The sequence below is a fragment of the Parambassis ranga genome, unplaced genomic scaffold, assembly GCF_900634625.1.
Source record: "Parambassis ranga unplaced genomic scaffold, fParRan2.1 scaffold_33_arrow_ctg1, whole genome shotgun sequence".
NCBI classification, from domain to species: domain Eukaryota; kingdom Metazoa; phylum Chordata; class Actinopteri; family Ambassidae; genus Parambassis; species Parambassis ranga.
Genome location: NW_021144803.1, coordinates 734,255 through 748,687, shown reverse-complemented (window position 1 = coordinate 748,687; position 14,433 = coordinate 734,255). Strand labels below are relative to the sequence as shown.

General features: G+C 47.8%; 1 non-coding gene across 1 annotated transcript; it reads left to right on the top strand.

Moving 5' to 3' along the window:
* Positions 1 to 3,177: 3,177 nt before the first annotated feature.
* Positions 3,178 to 3,249, top strand: trnap-agg (transfer RNA proline (anticodon AGG)). The gene has a single exon. It is a non-coding gene; the product is annotated as a tRNA-Pro (tRNA).
* Positions 3,250 to 14,433: the final 11,184 nt, after the last annotated feature.

Here is a 14,433-nt window from a genome sequence, read left to right as displayed (position 1 = left end):
CCGGGCCGCACAGAAAGACTGAGCAAAACATATATTATTCATTATCTGAGTCTGAAAGCCGTTTCATTTATAAATCGATCAGATTCATCCGCCTGTGCCTTTAAGCACCTGCCCAGACGCTTGTCTCGGTCACGGGATACGGAACCCCAAAATTAAGCCCACAAGCAAAAATGAATAAAAAACAAACGTCTTTGGAGAGCTTCTTCGGAAAGGGGAAAGACCTAACGAGGAGACAGAAGAAGAGGAGCCTACCCCTTCAAAGAAAAAGAAACCCGCATTTAAAAGACTATATCAGGAGTCCTATTTAAAATACGGATTTATTGCAACAGGTGATTCTCACACACCAAGTCCGCTCTGAGTGATGTGGCGACAGACTCGCAAATGAGGCAACGAAGCCTTCAAAACTGCGAGACCGAGCACCCTGCATTAAAAGACAAGCCATGGAAGAAAACATGAACAAGAACGACTGAAGCAATTAATGACGGCCAAAACAAAATTACGGAGTGGACTGGACATAAGAAACACACTTCGGGTGTCATGTCTCCCATTATCCCTAGATGGGACCGCCTCATTGCTGAGAAAGCTCAAAGGCTCCCACTAATTAAGCATAAGAGTAAGTTGTCTCTTTATGCACTTTTTTTTCTGTGCCGGTCCGTGAAAGTATTGTTTTACATGATACCGGTCCGTGGTGCAAAAAAGGTTGGGGACCGCTGTTCCAGAGAACCTGTCTGAGCTGTGCAGGGCATGTGGCGAGAGCAGCTCTGGAGCTGAAGGTGATGAATGGGTGTTCATCTGCAAGACTGGAAAATGGAGGCGACATCCTGGACATCACTGGGTGGACTGGCACATCAGGTCAATCCATCCAGGAACATGGTTTAATTCACTTCACATGTGTTTCTGTGGACCCCTGAGGACACTGGGACACCTGAAGGAACTCTACTGATTTCTAATACCCACAGCTAAGACTTCAGTCTGTTTATTTGCTGTTGCAGTTTGGTTGAGGCCAATATGATTATCACATTTGTATCTCCTGAAACATTTACAACAAACAAAAAGAGTAACTGAACAAAAAAAACAAATTGTGAAGACAGACAAAGACAGGACCAGAGAGGACACACAGAGTGGAACATACACACTAACCAAGAACCAGGAGAAGCTCGGGGATTATATACACAAGGACACAGGTGAGAACAATCAAGGCGGGGCAGCCAATCAACATGGAGGAACAACAAGAGGAAGCAAAGCAAACAGAGACACACAAGGAAACTAGATCTTTCAAAATAAAACAGGAAGCTAGAGACAGAGGAAATGAATCAAAGCATGATCAAAGCAAAAGCAGGAAGAAGACAAAGAGTAATTTTCAAAGACAAATGAATCCAAGAATCAAAGAGGAAGAAGAAGAGCTAAAGCTTTCCTTACATGGAACTTTCAATACATTAACATCTTCATATGATCTTCCAGCATGTGCAGCTAAAAGTCCATTTACATCCCTCAGCAGGTCAGAGGACAAGGAGAGGAACAAAAGCTGAACTAGGAGACAAAGAAGCAAAAGAGACTCATTATTTTCTACTAAAGGAACAAGGAAACACATCAGGTTTTCTAAAGGAGCAACAACAAGCAGCAGCCCTACTAACAAAAGAACAAATGTCCCTCTGTGTCTCATCTTCCCTCCTTTGTCTTTTGTCTCCTGATCAGCAAGTGGAAGCGGGTGAGCTCAGTCAGAGAGGAGGACTGGGAGTGTCTGGAGGAGCACAGGAGAAGAAGCAGAAACTACCAAGAGCCCTGAGCACAGTGTTCAAGAGTTAACAAGACACAAGTGACAACAATCATGGCGGAGCAGCTGACCAACAAGGAGGGAAACACAAGAGGAAGGAAAGAGTCCTTTCACAATAAAACAGGATATCCAACAAAACAACAAAGTACATGAAGCAGGAAGATAGAGGACTTAAAGGGAAACAAAGCTGACACAGCTGGCATCATGACATTAGAACCAGTTCAAATGCAGTAAACATGCTGCAGACATGTGTTCATAAATGAACTCAAACATCAAATGTGCCGTCCCATTCACCTAAATGTTACTAAGAAGAGGACTTCCTGCTGCTCCTTAAACATGATGGTCTGCTGTGGGTCATGTCTTTGTTCTGCACATGTACAGCTAACATCTCCAGTGTTACACAAACACATCGTGTGCTGCTTGACTTGTTCCATTCATGGTAGGAAAGCATGTGGAAGTCACACATGTCAAATCTGTGCTAGTCTCCCTTCATTCAGCCCATATGAAGACAAAGAGTCTTCAGGTCCAGGAAGTTATAATTAACTATCATTAAATAACAAGAACTTATGATGCAGCCCGCACATTTATACCATGAAGACCCCTTTAAAAATAATAAACCTCAAAAACTGGTGTTTTCATCAAAAAGTGAGTGGCCCCACAGTGAGTCCAGGGGCTTATTTCTGCCTCAAAAGGACTTGATTTCACTCTGGTCTGTGATATTTAACAGATTATTGTTGAATCCTGGAACACTTCAAACAGACCAGTGCTGTAGGTGGACTGACTTGCAGCCACCCTTTCAAATATCTTAGAAATAAAGGTGAGGTTGGAGATCACAGCAGTTTAATAGCCTGTGGTACTTAACCTGTTGCCAGAGACAGGTTGATCTGGCCACACTTGTGTGAAACCAGCCTGTCCAGTTAGGATCAACACTGATTGTGGATCAGTTTCAGCTGCTGTTGTGCAAATGGAACAGACAACAGGTGGAAATGAGAGGCAGTTATCAAGACAGCCCCTATAAAGGAGAGGTTCTGCTTCTCAGGAGGGTCACACCCTAATACAACTTCCTGTTATGCAACAAACTTTATGATTCAATGTTGAGCTAATGCCACAGCCACAAAAAGACATTTCTCCCAGCTGCTAGACAGCAAGCCTTATCTAGACATGGAGGACAGTCTCCTCATGGAGGACAGTCTCCTCATGGAGGACAGTCTCCTCATGGAGGACAGTCTCCTCATGGAGGACAGTCTCCTCATGGAGGACAGTGATATGCAAAGTGTTCAGTCTTTGTTGACACAGTTAGAAGAAATCTTTGTTCATATCTTTACCAATGTCAAACTAAGAAGAACATGTGCTTTGTGTTGTTCTTCCACCGACTGAAACATGAAAAATAAAAGGTCACACATGGCTCGTTGGTCTAGGGGTATGATTCTCGCTTAGGGTGCGAGAGGTCCCGGGTTCAAATCCCGGACGAGCCCTGATGTTTAACTTTATTCCATTGGAGACCAACTCCTTTTTGTTGAACTCTTTTCAGTTCCTTTCCAACTACTACATAGCTTTACAAAGCTAACAAAGTTCTATTCAGACTCATCCCAATCCAGAGCAGTTGTTACACACCCTTGTTCGGGCTGGGTGAATGGGTGGCCGTCTTACACACACCTCCGCCACATCTTTTACATTCCATTTCGTGTTTATTCAAAGCTGAACAAAGGTCTTAAAAAAAATACAAAATAATTTAACTCAAATGAAAATCACTCAAAATTAATAATGCTTGGCCAAAGGTGGTCAAGAAACTGTTTGCCACCTTCTTCCACCCTCCCCTTCCTGTAAAAACCCTAACTAAACACTAAATGTAGACTTGTTACGGGTTGCAAAATAATAATAATGGCACAACTTTCAAATAGACTAAATAACCAAAAACAATATTGTACAGTGCCAAATTAATCAAAAAATGGCTACAACAATATAAGTGTCACAGCAAAGGCTCTGAATACTTGGGACCATGTCATATTTCACTTTTTCTTTTTAATACATTGAGTTTGGCCACTCCCCCGAGTAGCATCCTCAGTTCTGCCGAGTGGCTCATCAGATTACGATAACATCTTCCCAACCCATCTACTCTTGGAGAGACACAGTCATGCTGTCTACACTTTAACAATGCTACGTGACTATGCTGTAAATGTGTCTTCACATCATCTGAGCTGCTCTGCACTGTGTGCCCTGGTGCGGCCTCTGCAGTGCGCAGTGCTGCCTTTGCAGTGCAGCCTTTGCATTGTGCAGTGCGGACTTTGCAGTGTGCAGTGCGGCCTCTGCAGTTCAGCCTTTGCAGTGTGCAGTGCGGCCTTTGCAGTGTGCAGTGCGGCCTCTGCAGTGCAGCCTTTGCAGTGTGCAGTGCGGCCTTTGCATGTGCAGTGCGGCCTCTGCAGTGCAGCCTTTGCAGTGTGCAGTGCGGCCTCTGCAGTGCGGCCTTTGCAGTGTGCAGTGCGGACTTTGCAGTGCAGACTTTGCAGTGCCATTGTACAGAACAGAGCATGCCTCACTGCACTGGACTGCATATATCCAGGGGTGGCAGTAAAAAAAAGCAGCTTCCCTGAGGGGAAGATGCTGTAACCTCTGTTATGCTGACTTTTAAAAAAAAAAAAAAAAATACTTTAAAGCCACTGCTTTGTGGCTTTGGTGCACAATGGATAGCGCATTGGACTTCTAGTTAAACACAGGAGAAGTGATTCAAAGGTTGTCGGTTTTGAGTCCCACCAGAAGTGCTTTTTAACTTCCTGTGGCGCTGTCCTTCAGGGTGGATACCTGTTGCAGCAGCTCTCGTCCTGAGAGCTAGAAAAAAAATGAAATGTTCCTTTCAGTTGGATGAATCGACAGAGCAGAGCATCTCCAGTGCTGCTCAGTTGATAGTTTTGGTGTGCTATCCCTGGAAAGGCGATATTTTGGAAGACTTTCTGTTCTGCAAGTTATTGCGCAGATAAAGTCTGTCAATCCAGAGATTAAAGCTGCTCACTGTATGCTGCTGAACATGAGGCACTGCTGGATCGCTCTGAGGTGCGATAGGTGTTGCAATGGCTGCAGCACAGCGCTCAATCAGAGGGGAAGTAGAAGGAGCAACATCACTGGAGAGCAGACTGGAGAAGAAGGCAGCGTGGTCAGAGCAGTCAGAAACAGGTGCTGCAGGGTTTCAGCCTTTCTCTGACACACAGGACACGACCTGGTTCAGACCATGTGCTTCATCTGGTGCAGAATGATACAGCTGTAAATCCCTCTGTGCCTCATCTTGAAATCTGTGTCAACACGTGCTGTCTCAACAAGTCTTTAGACCGAGGTGACATTCATGATCAGTATTGAGTATTTTGGTGTATGAGATGAGGGTAATATGTTAAGCTAGTTGTGTAACGTCTGTTTAGAAGCTGTGTTCAGCAGTGTCCTCAATCAGCTGTGGATCAGCCATGGTCACAGACACTCACATGTTGTCATCAACTAAATTAGCTGTCAGTGTTCCAGCAGCTCTTTGATGCTAAGTGAGTGCTCTACCATTTGAGCTAATCCCCCTTGCTGGCACGTGCCAATGCCAAACATTGCGCCTTGTCCTGCTGCAATATGGAGCCAAATCTGGGTCATACATTGTCAGCCATGCTGCTACAGTCCTTGTGTGGTGCACCCAAATATGTGCAACCACATTTGGTATTTTGAGAATCAAAAAGCAGGTAAAAATTTTATTTTGTTGATACTTTAACAGTGCTGTAATACTTTAATAAGTAATAAGATCATTATTTTGCATGTATAAAAGGTATGCCTGTGCGAATATGAGTGAATTAAGTGTTATAATGGTAAGTGGAACCTTTGGCATTGTGATTGTCACTCCTCGGTTGTGTACTGCGGACCAACTTCCTGTTTCCTGTTAGAAGCAACCCGGAGAACGAAGCGAGTGCTACTGTGTTTCTTTTGCTAACATTCTATTATTCTCAGGTCAGTATTTGGTTAAAAATGGTCACGAATGAAAGCCTTAAGCTTCGTATTGTTTCTTTATTCGCTGACAGTGATTTCATAATGATTTGGGTAACTTTGAGTAACTTTAAAAGTAGTTTGTAGAAGCTAACGATGCAGCTAATTGGAAGATAGTAGCGGTATAGCCGAGCTGTGGGTAATCTCGCGCTACTTCGAGTAATTATCGCGCTGAAATGCTCCGCTGTAATTTGTATCAAGTATATGTATATAGCACACTTACGTCGCTCCAATTGAATGTATGTCTCCTGATGTGTTGATGTGTGATTATAAGATAGAGCTGCATTATTTGTTCAGTGTTAAATGTAATGTTTGATGAAAGAATGCAAATATTATTGGGTTTATTTTGGTGCAATGTCCAAGTCTGTGTAAACTTGTATGTTTATTTAGTGAGAAATACTGTTATACTGTTTGGTGGGGAAACATGGTTTATATGTGGTTACAGACCTGCTGGAAAAACGGAGGTGGTGGCCTCAGACATCATCTTTCTACCACATACAATGCAGTGGTTCCATCCATTCCAGGAAGTTTGCACATACTCACAGCAAGAACTGTGTCAACCAGAAGAAGGACTGTCAACCAGTCCCCCTCCGGCAGTCTCACAGTGGTTAGCCAGTCGTTAGACACACCTGGCCCAGGCAGCCAGAACATCACAGGTAACTATGGAAACATTTAGTGCTATTGTTTTTTTAAGTTTTACCCAGACCCACCCACTGAGGTCCTCCACCACATATAAAACATGTTTCCCACCAAACAGTTAGAACTGATGAAGCTGCTTGGATGAGCAGCGAAACGTCTTCACGAAAACTCTACAAGTCCAGACGCCTTGCTTCAATCTTCTCTACGTATGATGACCTGGATGACTGAGAATCTTCATCAACAGGAAACATGACCCACAGCCTGAACAAAATGTGCTTAAAAATACACATTATGAGGCTGGAAAAAGAGAAAGACTTCATGAGGATGTTTTAATGGAGATGTATCTCACCCAGTCTCTCATGAAGGAATGTGATTTTAAGTTTCACAAGGTGCCTGGATATATACAGCATTACCAGGTTGATCCATTTGGAGTACATATGTACACAGAGACTGGAGTAAGCATCCTCATGCGGGAAAAAATGTGGCTGTATATCTAGATGCTACAGGGAATGTGGTATCCAAGGTCCCTAATCAAAGTAAACGACTGCTATACTATGCCCTAACCCTTCCAGGTTGTGGTCAAAATGCACCCCCCTCCCAGTCTGTGAAATGATGACCAATGAACACTCCATCCTACTTTCTGGCTACAGTAGGATGGAGTGAAAAGTATCACAATACACTCAGAAAAGTATCACAATACACAACCCTGAAAGTAAAACAGGTTGAAACAGAGAGGGAGAGCATTGACAGCTATTTAGACAGAGCTTTTGCAATGTGTTCTAAATGGAAGACAGAGAAGGACATACAAACATTCACAGTCTTGTGCATATGCTCTGCACATGTGATTAAAGCTGTCAGTAAGGCAATTGGGAAAAAAAACTGCAGATAAGAACTTGAAAAGTTTTGCCACATTTGCATTTGCTAGGTTGCAAAACAGTACTTCAATGGCTGCAGTACTCACCATCTTCCGTTCTCTCTGCCGTGTGTTAAAAGCCAAACACAAGAGCAGTTGTGTCCAGAAACATCTTGAGACATTGCATGACTTGATTAAAACAAACATCATTCCAGACATGGAACAAACAGGAAATGCTGACACACCCCTAGCTCTGGAAGATGACAAACAAAGAAGAAATTTCAACACCATTGTTGGAGGATCTCCCTTTACACATGTGTTTAAGAGCATCTTGGAGGAAGTACAGACAGAAATGGAAGAGGATTCAGAGACCTCACTTCCTGAAGACATTCCCTACTTCTGTCCTGCCGTCCTTGATGTTCTCTTTGACAACTGCCTTGGCATATTTCCCCTTTGGAGTGGTCTCATGTTGAGACGTGTGAAAAGGGATGCATGTGACCAAACAACAAATCACAACCAAAACCAGAGAGACAAACTGCCACGTGGAGAGATGGTTTGGAATAGTTAAACATTGTATTTTGAAAAAGCAGAGGTGCCTGAGGCCAGCAGCATTTGTTAGAATAATGTATGGGTCCTTACAGGGAAGATACAGAGAGCATATCATGTATCATAACTCTGAAAACCTGCTCATTGAAACTATGCTCAATTATGCTATGCTTATATATCATAGCATAAAACACAGGACAGGAGAAGAGCAAGCAGAGCAGAGAGCAGCAACAGAGAATTTGGGTGTAGCTGTTTTTCCTCTGTCCCCTTGGAGCTGTGACTTGTGCAATATGTCACACTAAATAAAGACATTTTTGTGACTGTATTTATGTATTTGTTTCTATTTGTTGTATAAATGTTGTACATTATATACATAAGCTGCATATACACAATACACCCAGTAGGCATATTATGTCAGATTTGGACAAACTTACGTTTGTATTTAAACATCTTTTTTTCTAACCAGTCCAGTGTACATGAGCACCTCACCTATGGATACAGGGATAGGCTCCAGCCCCCAGTGACCCTGAAGAAGCAGGTTCAGATGATGGATAGATGGATGTTGTCCACCACGAATTAATCGTGGAAGGATGATGGTGAAATTATTAATAGTCTGACACACTCACACCAATAATTCAGACTATTAGATATAAAATGAGTCCAGTGTTACCATGTATTGCTTTGCAGCAATCAAACTAATAAGATAATGATGTCACGTTGATACAAAGTCAGGCACAAGATTCAAAGGTAAGTAAAGGATCCTATGGAGAGGCTCCCTCCATGCCAACTGTCAGCAGCCAAGCTAGTCGGCCTATAGGCTGCTTGTTTCTGAGTCTCTTCTGCCACCTGCTGGTCATATAGAATAACAGCATCATTTCTTTAGTTTAATCGTCACAATTTAGTGCATGTACTGTAGATGTGCTACATCAATGAGCCTACTTAACCAAAGTCTCAAGTACTTACTTTCAATTTCCAAGAGTTTAAATCGAGACAATTGGACTCAAGGATTGTTTTTTACATATACATGAAAAATTACCTAAGTACAGTAACAAAGTACAAATACTTAGTTACTTTCCACCACTGTGGACAGTCTTTAGAGAGAACATATTTCTATGATGAATTTTGATTGTGTTGTACAGGTTTTTTATATTTCCTTAAGATAATATTTTCATATGTGTGTTCCACATTATTTAAATAAAAGGTTGCTTATATAATCACCACTGTACATGTCTTTGTGTTTGGGGCGGCATTTCTATAGAATCTAGTAGCCCGTAGGGCCCCAGTGTTACCTTCTCGCCTAGGGCCCCTATAGTGTCAAGCAATGGCTCTGTTCAAGAGTTAACAAGACACAGGTGACAACAATCAAACCCTTTGCAGTGCGCAGTGCAGACTTTGCAGTGCGGACTTTGCAGTGCACAGTGCGGACCAGTGCAGCCTTTGCAGTGTGCAGTGCGCCTTTGCAGTGCGGACTCTGCAGTGTGCAGTGCGGCCTTTGCAGTGCGCAGTGCGGACTTTGCAGTGTACCCTTTGCAGTGCGCAGTGCGGACTTTGCAGTGCGCAGTGCGGACTTTGCAGCGCAGCCTTTGCAGTGCGCAGTGCGGACTTTGCAGTGCGCAGTGCGGACTTTGCAGTGCGCAGTGCGGACTTTGCAGTGCGCAGTGTGGACCAGTGCAGCCTTTGCAGTGTGCAGTGCAGCCTTTGCAGTGCGCAGTGCGGACTTTGCAGTGCGCAGTGCGGACCAGTGCAGCCTTTGCAGTGTGCATTGCGGCCTTTGCAGTGCGCAGTGCGGACCAGTGCAGCCTTTGCAGTGTGCAGTGCAGCCTTTGCAGTGCGCAGTGCGGACTTTGCAGTGCGCAGTGCGGACCAGTGCAGCCTTTGCAGTGTGCAGTGCAGCCTTTGCAGTGCGCAGTGCGGACCAGTGCAGCCTTTGCAGTGTGCAGTGCGGCCTTTGCAGTGCGGACTCTGCAGTGTTCAGTGCGGCCTTTGCAGTGCGCAGTGCGGACTTTGCAGTGTACCCTTTGCAGTGCGGACTTTGCAGTGCAGACTGCAAAGGGTCCGCACTGTCATGAGTCCGCACTGTCATGAGCCAGGGTCTTGGCTCATTGTCTTTTATTATTATATATATATATATATATATATATATATATATATATATATATATATATATATATATATATATATATATATATATATATTATATTGTATATTTTATATTGTTTATATTATATTGTTTATTTTGTTATTTAGTCTTCAGTGTTTGTCCTCTTTCTCTGCTCCTCCTCAGTCCTTCCCTCTCTCCTTCTCTTCCTCCCTCCTCTTTCTCTGCTCCTCCTCAGTCCTTCCCTCTCTCCTTCTGTTCCTCCTCCCTCCTGTTCTCTGCTCCTCAGTCCTTCCCTTTCTCCTCCTCTAGCCTCCTCCCTGATTATCAGCTCCTCCCTAATTGTGTTCACCTGTGTCGTCTCTCCTCTTTTTAAGCCCTGTGCCTTCCCTTGGTCTTTGTCAGTTCTTCCCTTGTGATTCCCCGTGTGCACCCCTGTGTGTACTCCCTTGTGATCCACCTCGTGATCCACCTCGTGATCCACCTCTTCGTCCTTCTTCTTCCTCCGTGTTTCCTCATGTGTTCCCGATCATCCTCAGGTTTGGTTTGGTTTATTCTTTTGTGTTTATTTTGTACTTTTTACCTTTTGTCTGGCACTGTTTCCAGTAGCCCTCCTTTCGTTTACCTGCTCCTCTGGACTGCTTTTGTTATTTAGCTTTGAATAAAGCTCCTTTTGTTGAACATTATTTTTGTCTGCGCCTGGGTCCTACCCCACACGTCACATAACAGAAGAACTGACCAAAATGGACCCAGCAGACGTTTTATTTGATTTCATTGCTGCCCTGAAGGGGGCAGAGGAGCGTAGACAGTTTTTTCTGGATTATTGGGAGTTCATATGGGACTATGCCCTTCTTTCTAAATTCGAGCCATTGTTCGAAGGGACTCGGCTGGCCTTCAAGTTTCCTTCCGAAGGTGGGGTTCAGTTGATGTCATCACCTCAGGTTCCGCCCGGAGGCGGGCTCCCGACGACGTCACCACTTCCGGTTCCGCCCGGAGACGGGCTCCCGTCGACGCCACCACTTCCGGTTCCGCCCGGAGGTGGGCTTCTGAGGACGTCGCTCCTCCCCGCTCCGTCAGAGGGCGGACTCCAGAAGTCGTCGCTCCTTCCCACTCCGTCAGAGGGCGGACTTCAGACGTCGTCGCTCCTCCCGTCTCGGCCAGAGGGCGGACTCCAGACGACGTCGCTCCTCCCCGCTCCGTCAGAGGGCGGACTCCAGACGTCGTCGCTCCTTCCCACTCCGTCAGAGGGCGGATTCCAGACGTCGTCGCTCCTCCCGTCTCGGCCAGAGGGCGGACTCCAGACGGCGTTGCTCCTCCCCGCTCCGTCAGAGGGCGGACTCCAGACGCGTCGCTCCTCCCCGCTCCGTCAGATGGCGGATTCCAGACGGCGTCGCTCCTCCCCGCTCCGTCAGAGGGCGGATTCCAGACGGCACCGCTCCTCCCCGCTCCATCAGAGGGCGGACTCCAGACGGCGTCGCTTCCCCTGTCTCGGCCAGAGGGCGGGCTCCAGACGGCGTCGCTTCCCCCGTCTCGGCCAGAGGGCGGGCTCCAGACAACGCCACCTGCCACAGAGACCTCCAGTGCCCCCCGCAGAGGACTTCCTGCCAAGACAGGGGTGGCAGAGACACTGGAGGTCACCTGTCAGGATGCTGGGGATGCATCCAGCCTTGACCCTGGAGGGTCATCAGATCTGGATCCACGCCCTGACCCAGAAAGACTCTCAGCCCCAGCGACTGGTCCAGTCACTGGGGAACCCCCAACTCTGGCTTCCAGCCCTGACCCGGGAGGGTCCCCTGCTCTGGTTTCCTGTCGGGACCCTGGAGGGTCTCCTGCTCTGGCTTCCTGTCCGGACCCCGGAGGGTCCGCAGCCTCGTCTTCGTCTCTGGCTTCCTGTCCGGACCCCGGAGGGTCCCCGGCTCTGGTTTCTTGTCTGGACCCCGGAGGGTCCTCGGCTCTGGCTTCCTGTCCGGACCCCGGAGGGTCCGCAGCCTCGTCTTCGTCTCTGGCTTCCTGTCCGGACCCCGGAGGGTCCCCGGCTCTGGTTTCTTGTCCGGACCCCGGAGGGTCCTCTCTGGTTTCCTGTCCGGACCCCGGAGGGTCCCCGGCTCTGGTTTCCTGTCCGGACCCCGGAGGGTCCCCGGCTCTGGTTTCCAGTCTGGACCCTGGAGGGTCTTTTGCCTCGTCTTCGGCTCTGGCTTCCAGTCTGGACCCTGGAGGGTCTTCTGCTCCAGCGCCGGTCTCCAGTCTGGACCCTGGAGGGTCTTCTGCGCTAGCGCCGGTTTCCAGTCTGGACCCTGGCGGGTCTTCTGTCTCGTCCTCGCCGGCGTTCTGCCTGGACCCTGGAGGGTCAGCCTCATCGTCTCCGCCGACCTTCTGCCCTGACCCTGGTGGGTCAGCCTCATCGTCTCCGCTGGTCTTCAGCCCGGACCCAGGAGGGTTTGTCGTCTCGTCCTCGCTGGTCTTCAGCCTGGACCCAGGAGGGTTTGTCGTCTCGTCCTCGCTGGTCTTCAGCCCGGACCCAGGAGGGTTTGTCATCTCATCCTCGCTGGTCTTCAGCCCGGACCCAGGAGGGTTTGTCGTCTCGTCCTCGCTGGTCTTCTGCCCGGACCCAGGAGGGTCCGTCTCGCCTTCCTCGCTGGTCTTCAGCCCGGACCCAGGAGGGTCCGTCATGTCATCCTCGCTGGTCTTCATCCCGGACCCAGGAGGGTTTGTCGTCTCGTCCTCGCTGGTCTTCAGCCTGGTCTCGCCTTCATCGCTGGTGGTCTTCCGCCCGGACCCTGGAGGGTCCGCGTCTCCATCGCTGGTGGTCTTCCGCCCGGACCCTGGAGGGTCCGCGTCTCCATCGCTGGTGGTCTTCCGCCCGGACCCTGGAGGGTCCGCGTCTCCATCGCTGGTGATCTTCCGCCCGGACCCCGGAGAGCCCTCAGCCATGTCCCTGCTGTGCTGCCACCCGGACCCCGGAGGGTCCTCACCCCTGTCCATGCTGGGCTTCCGACCGGACCCTGGAGGGCCCGCGACTCTGCCCCACTGGCCCTTTTGCCCTTTTCCTTGCCTCTGTTGGGCAGCTGCCAGGACCCAGAAGGTCCCAAACCCCTGACTGTTTTGGCCCCCTGGCCATTTTTGACTCTGTTTTTTCCCCCTGGCCATTTTTGACTCTGTTTTGGCCCCCTGGCCATTTATGAACTTTGTCTTCTTCCCGGACTTTTGCCCATTGGGTCACCTTGTGTTGAACTCTGGCCTTGTAATTTTGTTTTGGTCCCTCCTCCGGACCTCCCCCCACCCTCCCGGCTCAGTTTTGGACTCTTGTTGTATTTTTCCTTCAGGGACGTCTGGGAGCCGTCCCTTGAGGGGGGGGGGGGGGTACTGTCATGAGCCAGGGTCTTGGCTCATTGTCTTTTATTATATTGTTTATTTTGTTATTTAGTTTTCAGTGTTTGTCCTCTTTCTCTGCTCCTCCTCAGTCCTTCCCTCTCTCCTTCTCTTCCTCCCTCCTCTTTCTCTGCTCCTCCTCAGTCCTTCCCTCTCTCCTTCTGTTCCTCCTCCCTCCTGTTCTCTGCTCCTCAGTCCTTCCCTCTCTCCTCCTCTAGCCTCCTCCCTGATTATCAGCTCCTCCCTAATTGTGTTCACCTGTGTCGTCTCTCCTCTTTTTAAGCCCTGTGCCTTCCCTTGGTCTTTATCAGTTCTTCCCTTGTGACTCCCCGTGTGCACCCCTGTGTGTACTCCCTTGTGATCCACCTCGTAATCCACCTCTTCGTCCTTCTTCTTCCTCCGTGTTTCCTCATGTTTCCCCGATCATCCTCAGGTTTGGTTTGGTTTATTCTTTTGTGTTTATTTTGTACTTTTTACCTTTTGTCTGGCACTGTTTCCAGTAGCCCTCCTTTCGTTTACCTGCTCCTCTGGACTGCTTTTGTTATTTAGCTTTGAATAAAGCTCCTTTTGTTGAACATTATTTTTGTCTGCGCCTGGGTCCTACCCCACACGTCACATAACACGCACTGCGCACTGCAAAGGCCGCACTGCACATGCAAAGGCCGCACTGCACACTGCAAAGGCTGCACTGGTCCGCACTGCACGAGCCGATATTTTGTGGCCCCCCACTTGACATCAAAGTTTAGAGTTAGTGCGGCCCGCACATTTTTCTCACACGCACTTATTTACTGAGTCCGCACTGCGCACTGCAAAGTCCGCACTGCACACTGCAAAGGCTGCACTGGTCCGCACTGTGCACTGCAAAGTCCGCACTGCAAAGGCTGCACTGGTCCTATTTTTACTACTTTTACTATTAAACTCGGACAAGACTGAGGTCATTGTTTTTGGACCGAAACATCTCAGAACTAGTTTATCAGATAATACTTTCTCTCTGGATGGAATTACTCTGGCCTCCAGTACGACTGTGAGGAACCTTGGAGTTATCTTTGATCAAGACATGTCGTTTGTCTCTCATATTAAGCAGGTCTCCAAGACCGCTTTCTTTCACCTGCGTAATATCACTAAGATCAGGAGCATCCTCTCTCAGCG